Source organism: Syngnathus typhle, unplaced genomic scaffold (genome assembly GCF_033458585.1).
Source record: "Syngnathus typhle isolate RoL2023-S1 ecotype Sweden unplaced genomic scaffold, RoL_Styp_1.0 HiC_scaffold_42, whole genome shotgun sequence".
Taxonomy (NCBI): Eukaryota; Metazoa; Chordata; class Actinopteri; order Syngnathiformes; family Syngnathidae; genus Syngnathus; species Syngnathus typhle.
Genome location: NW_026871948.1, coordinates 497,501 through 505,000, shown reverse-complemented (window position 1 = coordinate 505,000; position 7,500 = coordinate 497,501). Strand labels below are relative to the sequence as shown.

The 7,500-nt window shown below is 34.1% G+C and overlaps 15 non-coding genes and 1 pseudogene across 15 annotated transcripts; all 16 read right to left on the bottom strand.

Moving 5' to 3' along the window:
• Positions 1-145: 145 nt before the first annotated feature.
• LOC133147672 (5S ribosomal RNA) lies at positions 146-264 on the bottom strand. Its single transcript, XR_009711978.1, has one exon. It is a non-coding gene; the product is annotated as a 5S ribosomal RNA (ribosomal RNA).
• A 247-nt stretch (positions 265-511) lies between these two features.
• On the bottom strand, positions 512-630 carry LOC133148150 (5S ribosomal RNA). Its single transcript, XR_009712365.1, has one exon. It is a non-coding gene; the product is annotated as a 5S ribosomal RNA (ribosomal RNA).
• Positions 631-1,055: 425 nt separating this feature from the next.
• LOC133147520 (5S ribosomal RNA) lies at positions 1,056-1,174 on the bottom strand. The gene has a single exon (XR_009711833.1). It is a non-coding gene; the product is annotated as a 5S ribosomal RNA (ribosomal RNA).
• Positions 1,175-1,509: 335 nt separating this feature from the next.
• On the bottom strand, positions 1,510-1,628 carry LOC133147488 (5S ribosomal RNA). The gene has a single exon (XR_009711802.1). It is a non-coding gene; the product is annotated as a 5S ribosomal RNA (ribosomal RNA).
• Positions 1,629-1,967: 339 nt separating this feature from the next.
• Positions 1,968-2,086, bottom strand: LOC133147453 (5S ribosomal RNA). The gene has a single exon (XR_009711769.1). It is a non-coding gene; the product is annotated as a 5S ribosomal RNA (ribosomal RNA).
• A 215-nt stretch (positions 2,087-2,301) lies between these two features.
• LOC133147602 (5S ribosomal RNA) lies at positions 2,302-2,420 on the bottom strand. Its single transcript, XR_009711910.1, has one exon. It is a non-coding gene; the product is annotated as a 5S ribosomal RNA (ribosomal RNA).
• Positions 2,421-2,735: 315 nt separating this feature from the next.
• On the bottom strand, positions 2,736-2,854 carry LOC133147666 (5S ribosomal RNA). Its single transcript, XR_009711972.1, has one exon. It is a non-coding gene; the product is annotated as a 5S ribosomal RNA (ribosomal RNA).
• Positions 2,855-3,591: 737 nt separating this feature from the next.
• Positions 3,592-3,710, bottom strand: LOC133147872 (5S ribosomal RNA). Its single transcript, XR_009712103.1, has one exon. It is a non-coding gene; the product is annotated as a 5S ribosomal RNA (ribosomal RNA).
• A 623-nt stretch (positions 3,711-4,333) lies between these two features.
• On the bottom strand, positions 4,334-4,452 carry LOC133147427 (5S ribosomal RNA). The gene has a single exon (XR_009711744.1). It is a non-coding gene; the product is annotated as a 5S ribosomal RNA (ribosomal RNA).
• A 301-nt stretch (positions 4,453-4,753) lies between these two features.
• LOC133147425 (5S ribosomal RNA) lies at positions 4,754-4,872 on the bottom strand. The gene has a single exon (XR_009711742.1). It is a non-coding gene; the product is annotated as a 5S ribosomal RNA (ribosomal RNA).
• A 413-nt stretch (positions 4,873-5,285) lies between these two features.
• On the bottom strand, positions 5,286-5,404 carry LOC133147818 (5S ribosomal RNA). Its single transcript, XR_009712051.1, has one exon. It is a non-coding gene; the product is annotated as a 5S ribosomal RNA (ribosomal RNA).
• Positions 5,405-5,681: 277 nt separating this feature from the next.
• Positions 5,682-5,800, bottom strand: LOC133148148 (5S ribosomal RNA). Its single transcript, XR_009712363.1, has one exon. It is a non-coding gene; the product is annotated as a 5S ribosomal RNA (ribosomal RNA).
• A 413-nt stretch (positions 5,801-6,213) lies between these two features.
• LOC133147742 (5S ribosomal RNA) lies at positions 6,214-6,332 on the bottom strand (annotated as a pseudogene).
• Positions 6,333-6,589: 257 nt separating this feature from the next.
• Positions 6,590-6,708, bottom strand: LOC133148262 (5S ribosomal RNA). The gene has a single exon (XR_009712471.1). It is a non-coding gene; the product is annotated as a 5S ribosomal RNA (ribosomal RNA).
• A 163-nt stretch (positions 6,709-6,871) lies between these two features.
• LOC133147337 (5S ribosomal RNA) lies at positions 6,872-6,990 on the bottom strand. Its single transcript, XR_009711657.1, has one exon. It is a non-coding gene; the product is annotated as a 5S ribosomal RNA (ribosomal RNA).
• A 223-nt stretch (positions 6,991-7,213) lies between these two features.
• Positions 7,214-7,332, bottom strand: LOC133148147 (5S ribosomal RNA). The gene has a single exon (XR_009712362.1). It is a non-coding gene; the product is annotated as a 5S ribosomal RNA (ribosomal RNA).
• Between the last annotated feature and the right edge of the window lie 168 nt (positions 7,333-7,500).

Sequence of the window (7,500 nt, the reverse complement as noted above, 5' to 3'; positions counted from 1 at the left end):
AGTAAAGTAAGTACTTATAGATTAAGTAAGTAAGTAAGTAAGTAAGTAAGTAAGTAAGTAAGTAAGTAAGTAAGTAAGTAAGTAAGTAAGTAAGTAAGTAAGTAAGTAAGTAAGTAAGTAAGTAAATAAATAAATAAATAAATAAAGCTTACAGCACCCGGTATTCCCAGGCGGTTTCCCATTCAAGTACTAACCAGGGCCGACCCTGCTTAGCTTCCGAGATCGGACGAGATCAGGAGTTCTCAGGGTAGTATGGCCGTAAACCGTGATCACTCTCAAAATCGTGCATTTTATATATAATGCTACGGATGACGCCACTATAGGTTGGAAACACGGGTTATAATTTCAATGTCGGAGTTTAAACTCGGTTTGCAGTTTCCGAATGCCATACGTAATGGGTGTTGTAAGTAAGTAATTAAGTAAGTAAGTAAGTAAGTAAGTAAGTAAGTAAGTAAGTAAGTAAGTAAGTAAGTAAGTAAGTAAGTAAATAAGTAAATAAATAAATAAATAAAGCTTACAGCACCTGGTATTCCCAGGCGGTCTCCCATCCAAGTACTAACCAGGCCCGACCGTGCTTAGCTTCCGAGATCGGACGAGATCGGGCGTTCTCAGGGTAGTATGGCCGTAAGCCGTGATCACACTCAAAATCGTGCATTTTATATATAATGCTACGGATGACGCCACTATATAGGTTGGAAACTCTGGTTATAATTTCAATGTCGGAGTTTAAACTCGGGTTGCAGTTTCTGAATGCCATACGTAATGGGTGTTGTCAAAATTTGCTTTAACAATTGAAGTGGGGGGAAAATAAATAAATAAATAAATAAATAAATAAATAAATAAATAAATAAATAAATAAATAAATAAATAAATAAATAAATAAATAAATGAGTAAGTAAGTAAGTAAGTAAGTAAGTAAATAAATAAATAAATAAATAAATAAATAAGTAAGTAAGTAAGTAAGTAAGTAAGTAAGTAAGTAAGTAAGTAAATAAATAAATAAATAAATAAATAAATAAATAAATAAATAAATAAATAAATAAATAAATAAATAAAGCTTACAGCACCTGGTATTCCCAGGCGGTCTCCCATCCAAGTATTAACCAGGCCCGACCCTGCTCAGCTTCCGAGATCGGACGAGATCGGGCGTTCTCAGGGTAGTATGGCCGTAAGCCGTGATCACACTCAAAATCGTGCATTTTATATATAATGCTACGGATGACGCCAATATAGGTTGGAAACACGGGTTATAATTTCAATGTCGGAGTTTAAACTCGGTTTGCAGTTTCCGAATGCCATACGTAATGGGTGTTGAAAGTAAGTAAGTAAGTAAGTAAGTAAGTAAGTAAGTAAGTAAGTAAGTAAGTAAGTAAGTAAGTAAGTAAGTAAGTAAGTAAGTAAGTAAGTAAGTAAGTAAGTAAGTAAGTAAGTAAGTAAGTAAGTAAGTAAGTAAGTAAGTAAGTAAGTAAGTAAGTAAGTAAGTAAGTAAGTAAATAAATAAATAAATAAAGCTTACAGCACCTGGTATTCCCAGGCGGTCTCCCATCCAAGTATTAACCAGGCCCGACCGTGCTTAGCTTCCGAGATCGGACGAGATCGGGCGTTCTCAGGGTAGTATGGCCGTAAGCTGTGATCACACTCAAAATCGTGCATTTTATATATAATGCTACGGATGACGCCACTATAGGTTGGAAACTCTGGTTATAATTTCAATGTCGGAATTTAAACTCGGGTTGCAGTTTCCGAATGCCATACGTAATGGGTGTTGTCAAAATTTGCTTTAACAATTGAAGTGGGGGAAAAATAAATAAATAAATAAATAAATAAATAAATAAATAAATAAATAAATAAATAAATAAATAAATAAATAAATAAATAAATAAATAAATGAGTAAGTAAATAAATAAATAAATAAATAAATAAATAAATAAATAAATAAATAAATAAATAAATAAATAAATAAATAAAGCTTACAGCACCTGGTATTCCCAGGCGGTCTCCCATCCAAGTACTAACCAGGCCCGACCCTGCTTAGCTTCCGAGATCGGACGATATCGGGCGTTCTCAGGGTAGTATGGCCGTAAGCCGTGATCATTCTCAAAATCATGCATTTTATAGATACATAGTAAAGTAAGTACTTATAGATTAAGTAAGTAAGTAAGTAAGTAAGTAAGTAAGTAAGTAAGTAAGTAAGTAAGTAAGTAAGTAAGTAAGTAAGTAAGTAAGTAAATAAATAAATAAATAAATAAATAAATAAATAAATAAATAAATAAATAAATAAATAAATAAATAAATAAATAAAGCTTACAGCACCCGGTATTCCCAGGCGGTGTCCCATTCAAGTACTAACCAGGGCCGACCCTGCTTAGCTTCCGAGATCGGACGAGATCGGGAGTTCTCAGGGTAGTATGGCCGTAAACCGTGATCACTCTCAAAATCGTGCATTTTATATATAATGCTACGGATGACGCCAATATAGGTTGGAAACACGGGTTATAATTTCAATGTCGGAGTTTAAACTCGGTTTGCAGTTTCCGAATGCCATACGTAATGGGTGTTGTAAGTAAGTAAGTAAGTAAGTAAGTAAGTAAGTAAGTAAGTAAGTAAGTAAGTAAGTAAGTAAGTAAGTAAGTAAGTAAGTAAGTAAGTAAGTAAGTAAGTAAGTAAGTAAGTAAGTAAGTAAGTAAGTAAGTAAGTAAGTAAGTAAGTAAATAAATAAATAAATAAATAAATAAAGCTTACAGCACCTGGTATTCCCAGGCGGTCTCCCATCCAAGTTCTAACCAGGCCCGACCGTGCTTAGCTTCCGAGATCGGACGAGATCGGGCATTCTCAGGGTAGTATGGCCGTAAGCCGTGATCACACTCAAAATCGTGCATTTTATATATAATGCTACGGATGACGCCACTATAGGTTGGAAACTCGGGTTATAATTTCAATGTCGGAGTTTAAACTCGGCTTGCAGTTTCCGAATGCCATACGTAATGGGTGTTGTCAAAATTTGCTTTAAATAAATAAATAAATAAATAAATAAATAAATAAATAAATAAATAAATAAATAAATAAATAAATAAATAAATAAATAAATAAGTAAGTAAGTAAGTAAGTAAATAAATAAATAAATAAATAAATAAATAAATAAATAAATAAATAAATAAATAAATAAATAAATAAATAAATAAATAAATAAATAAATAAATAAATAAAGCTTACAGCACCTGGTATTCCCAGGCGGTCTCCCATCCAAGTATTTTTTGCCGTGATCACACTCAAAATCGTAAATTTTATATATAATGCTACGGATGACGCCACTATATAGGTTGGAAACTCGGGTTATAATTTCAATGTCGGAGTTTAAACTCGGGTTGCAGTTTCCGAATGCCATACGTAATGGGTGTTGTAAGTAAGTAAGTAAGTAAGTAAGTAAGTAAGTAAATAAATAAATAAATAAATAAATAAATAAATAAATAAATAAATAAATAAATGAGTAAGTAAGTAAGTAAGTAAGTAAGTAAATAAATAAATAAATAAATAAATAAATAAATAAATAAATAAATAAATAAATAAATAAATAAATAAATAAATAAATAAAGCTTACAGCACCTGGTATTCCCAGGCGGTCTCCCATCCAAGTACTAACCAGGCCCGACCCTGCTTGGCTTCCGAGATCGGACGAGATCGGGCGTTCTCAGGGTAGTATGGCCGTAAGCCGTGATCACACTCAAAATCATGCATTTTATAGATACATAGTAAAGTAAGTACTTATAGATTAAGTAAGTAAGTAAGTAAGTAAGTAAGTAAGTAAGTAAGTAAGTAAGTAAGTAAGTAAGTAAGTAAGTAAGTAAGTAAGTAAGTAAGTAAGTTGTTAGGGTTTGCAGAATATCTTCATCGTATGATTATGTTGGAATATAACCTGTAATAATTTAACTAGTTTGTCCTGTCTAGACAAAATTAGTTTACCAAAGTGCTAAGATCATTTCAACTTATTGACTAGCTGCAGAGGAAGCAATCAAAGATGCTTTGTTTACAGAACGTCGTAAAAGGTCCCCTGCTATGCTTTGATCAGCAGGGACCGGCTGCTTCACCCCAACCTGTGTATTCCCAAACCCCCACTTTCAACCCCACGTTGTTTCTCTCAATAAATAAGCGCCTGACGAGGCCTGAGTCAGACTTCATTCGATCATCGCTGAGAGCACAGCGACGAGTGAACTCTCCGCCTGCAGGTGTCTAAAACGACTAACTTGTCTCCAGTGTGGTCCTTGCAAAATAAGTTAGAGTGAACACCACCCTAACATAAGTAAGTAAGTAAGTAAGTAAATAAATAAATAAATAAAGCTTACAGCACCTGGTATTCCCAGGCGGTCTCCCATCCAAGTACTAACCAGGCCCGACCGTGCTTAGCTTCCGAGATCGGACGAGATCGGGCATTCTCAGGGTAGTATGGCCGTAAGCCGTGATCACACTCAAAATCGTGCATTTTATATATAATGCTACGGATGACGCCACTAGGTTGGAAACTCTGGTTATAATTTCAATGTCGAAGTTTAAACTCGGTTTGCAGTTTCCGAATGCCATACGTAATGGGTGTTGAAAGTAAGTAAGTAAGTAAGTAAGTAAGTAAGTAAGTAAGTAAGTAAGTAAGTAAGTAAGTAAGTAAGTAAGTAAGTAAGTAAGTAAGTAAGTAAGTAAGTAAGTAAGTAAGTAAGTAAGTAAGTAAGTAAGTAAGTAAGTAAGTAAATAAATAAATAAATAAAGCTTACAGCACCTGGTATTCCCAGGCGGTCTCCCATCCAAGTACTAACCAGGCCCGACCGTGCTTAGCTTCCGAGATCGGACGAGATCGGGCATTCTCAGGGTAGTATGGCCGTAAGCCGTGATCACACTCAAAATCGTGCATTTTATATATAATGCTACGGATGACGCCACTATATAGGTTGGAAACTCTGGTTATAATTTCAATGTCGGCGTTTAAACTCGGGTTGCAGTTTCCGAATGCCATACGTAATGGGTGTTGTCAAAATTTGCTTTAACAATTGAAGTGGGGGGAAAATAAATAAATAAATAAATAAATAAATAAATAAATAAATAAATAAATAAATAAATAAATAAATAAATAAATAAATAAATAAATAAATAAATAAATAAATAAATGAGTAAGTAAGTAAGTAAGTAAGTAAGTAAGTAAGTAAGTAAGTAAATAAATAAATAAATAAATAAATAAATAAATAAATAAATAAATAAATAAATAAATAAATAAATAAATAAATAAATAAATAAATAAATAAAGCTTACAGCACCTGGTATTCCCAGGCGGTCTCCCATCCAAGTACTAACCAGGCCCGACCCTGCTTAGCTTCCGAGATCGGACGAGATCGGGGGTTCTCAGGGTAGTATGGCCGTAAGCCGTGATCACACTCAAAATCGTAAATTTTATATATAATGCTACGGATGACGCCACTATATAGGTTGGAAACTCGGGTTATAATTTCAATGTCGGAGTTTAAACTCGGGTTGCAGTTTCCGAATGCCATACGTAATGGGTGTTGTAAGTAAGTAAGTAAGTAAGTAAGTAAGTAAGTAAGTAAGTAAATAAATAAATAAATAAATAAATAAATAAATAAATAAATAAATAAATAAATAAATAAATAAATAAATAAATAAATAAATAAATAAATAAATAAAGCTTACAGCACCTGGTATTCCCAGGCGGTCTCCCATCCAAGTACTAACCAGGCCCGACCGTGCTTAGCTTCCGAGATCGGACGAGATCGGGCGTTCTCAGGGTAGTATGGCCGTAAGCCGTGATCACACTCAAAATCGTGCATTTTATATATAATGCTACGGATGACGCCACTATATAGGTTGGAAACTCTGGTTATAATTTCAATGTCGGAGTTTAAACTCGGGTTGCAGTTTCCGAATGCCATACGTAATGGGTGTTGTCAAAATTTGCTTTAACAATTGAAGTGGGGGGAAAATAAATAAATAAATAAATAAATAAATAAATAAATAAATAAATAAATAAGTAAGTAAGTAAGTAAGTAAGTAAGTAAGTAAGTAAGTAAGTAAATAAATAAATAAATAAATAAATAAATAAATAAATAAATAAATAAGTAAGTAAGTAAGTAAGTAAATAAATAAATACATAAATAAATAAATACATAAATAAATAAATAAATAAATAAATAAATAAATAAATAAATAAATAAATAAAGCTTACAGCACCTGGTATTCCCAGGCGGTCTCTCATCCAAGTATTAACCAGGCCCGACCCTGCCCAGCTTCCGAGATCGGACGAGATCGGGCGTTCTCAGGGTAGTATGGCCGTAAGCCGTGATCACACTCAAAATCGTGCATTTTATATATAATGCTACGGATGACGCCACTATATAGGTTGGAAACTCTGGTTATAATTTCAATGTCGGAGTTTAAACTCGGGTTGCAGTTTCCGAATGCCATACGTAATGGGTGTTGTCAAAATTTGCTTTAACAATTGAAGTGGGGGGAAAATAAATAAATAAATAAATAAATAAATAAATGAGTAAGTAAGTAAGTAAGTAAGTAAGTAAGTAAGTAAATAAATAAATAAAGCTTACAGCACCTGGTATTCCCAGGCGGTCTCCCATCCAAGTACTAACCAGGCCCGACCCTGCTTAGCTTCCGGGATCGGACGAGATCGGGCGTTCTCAGGGTAGTATGGCCGTAAGCCGTGATCATTCTCAAAATCATGCATTTTATAGATACATAGTAAAGTAAGTACTTATAGATTAAGTAAGTAAGTAAGTAAGTAAGTAAGTAAGTAAGTAAGTAAGTAAGTAAGTAAGTAAGTAAGTAAGTAAGTAAGTAAGTAAGTAAATAAATAAATAAATAAAGCTTACAGCACCTGGTATTCCCAGGCGGTCTCCCATCCAAGTACTAACCAGGGCCGACCCTGCTTAGCTTCCGAGATCGGACGAGATCGGGAGCTCTCAGGGTAGTATGGCCGTAAACCGTGATCACTCTCAAAATCGTGCATTTTATATATAATGCTACGGATGACGCCAATATAGGTTGGAAACACGGGTTATAATTTCAATGTCGGAGTTTAAACTCGGTTTGCAGTTTCCGAATGCCATACGTAATGGGTGTTGTAAGTAAGTAAGTAAGTAAGTAAGTAAGTAAGTAAGTAAGTAAGTAAGTAAGTAAGTAAGTAAGTAAGTAAATAAATAAATAAAGCTTACAGCACCTGGTATTCCCAGGCGGTCTCCCATCCAAGTACTAACCAGGCCCGACCGTGCTTAGCTTCCGAGATCGGACGAGATCGGGCGTTCTCAGGGTAGTATGGCCGTAAGCCGTGATCACACTCAAAATCGTGCATTTTATATATAATGCTACGGATGACGCCACTATATAGGTTGGAAACTCTGGTTATAATTTCAATGTCGGAGTTTAAACTCGGGTTGCAGTTTCCGAATGCCATACGTAATGGGTGTTGTCAAAATTTGCTTTAACAATTGAAGT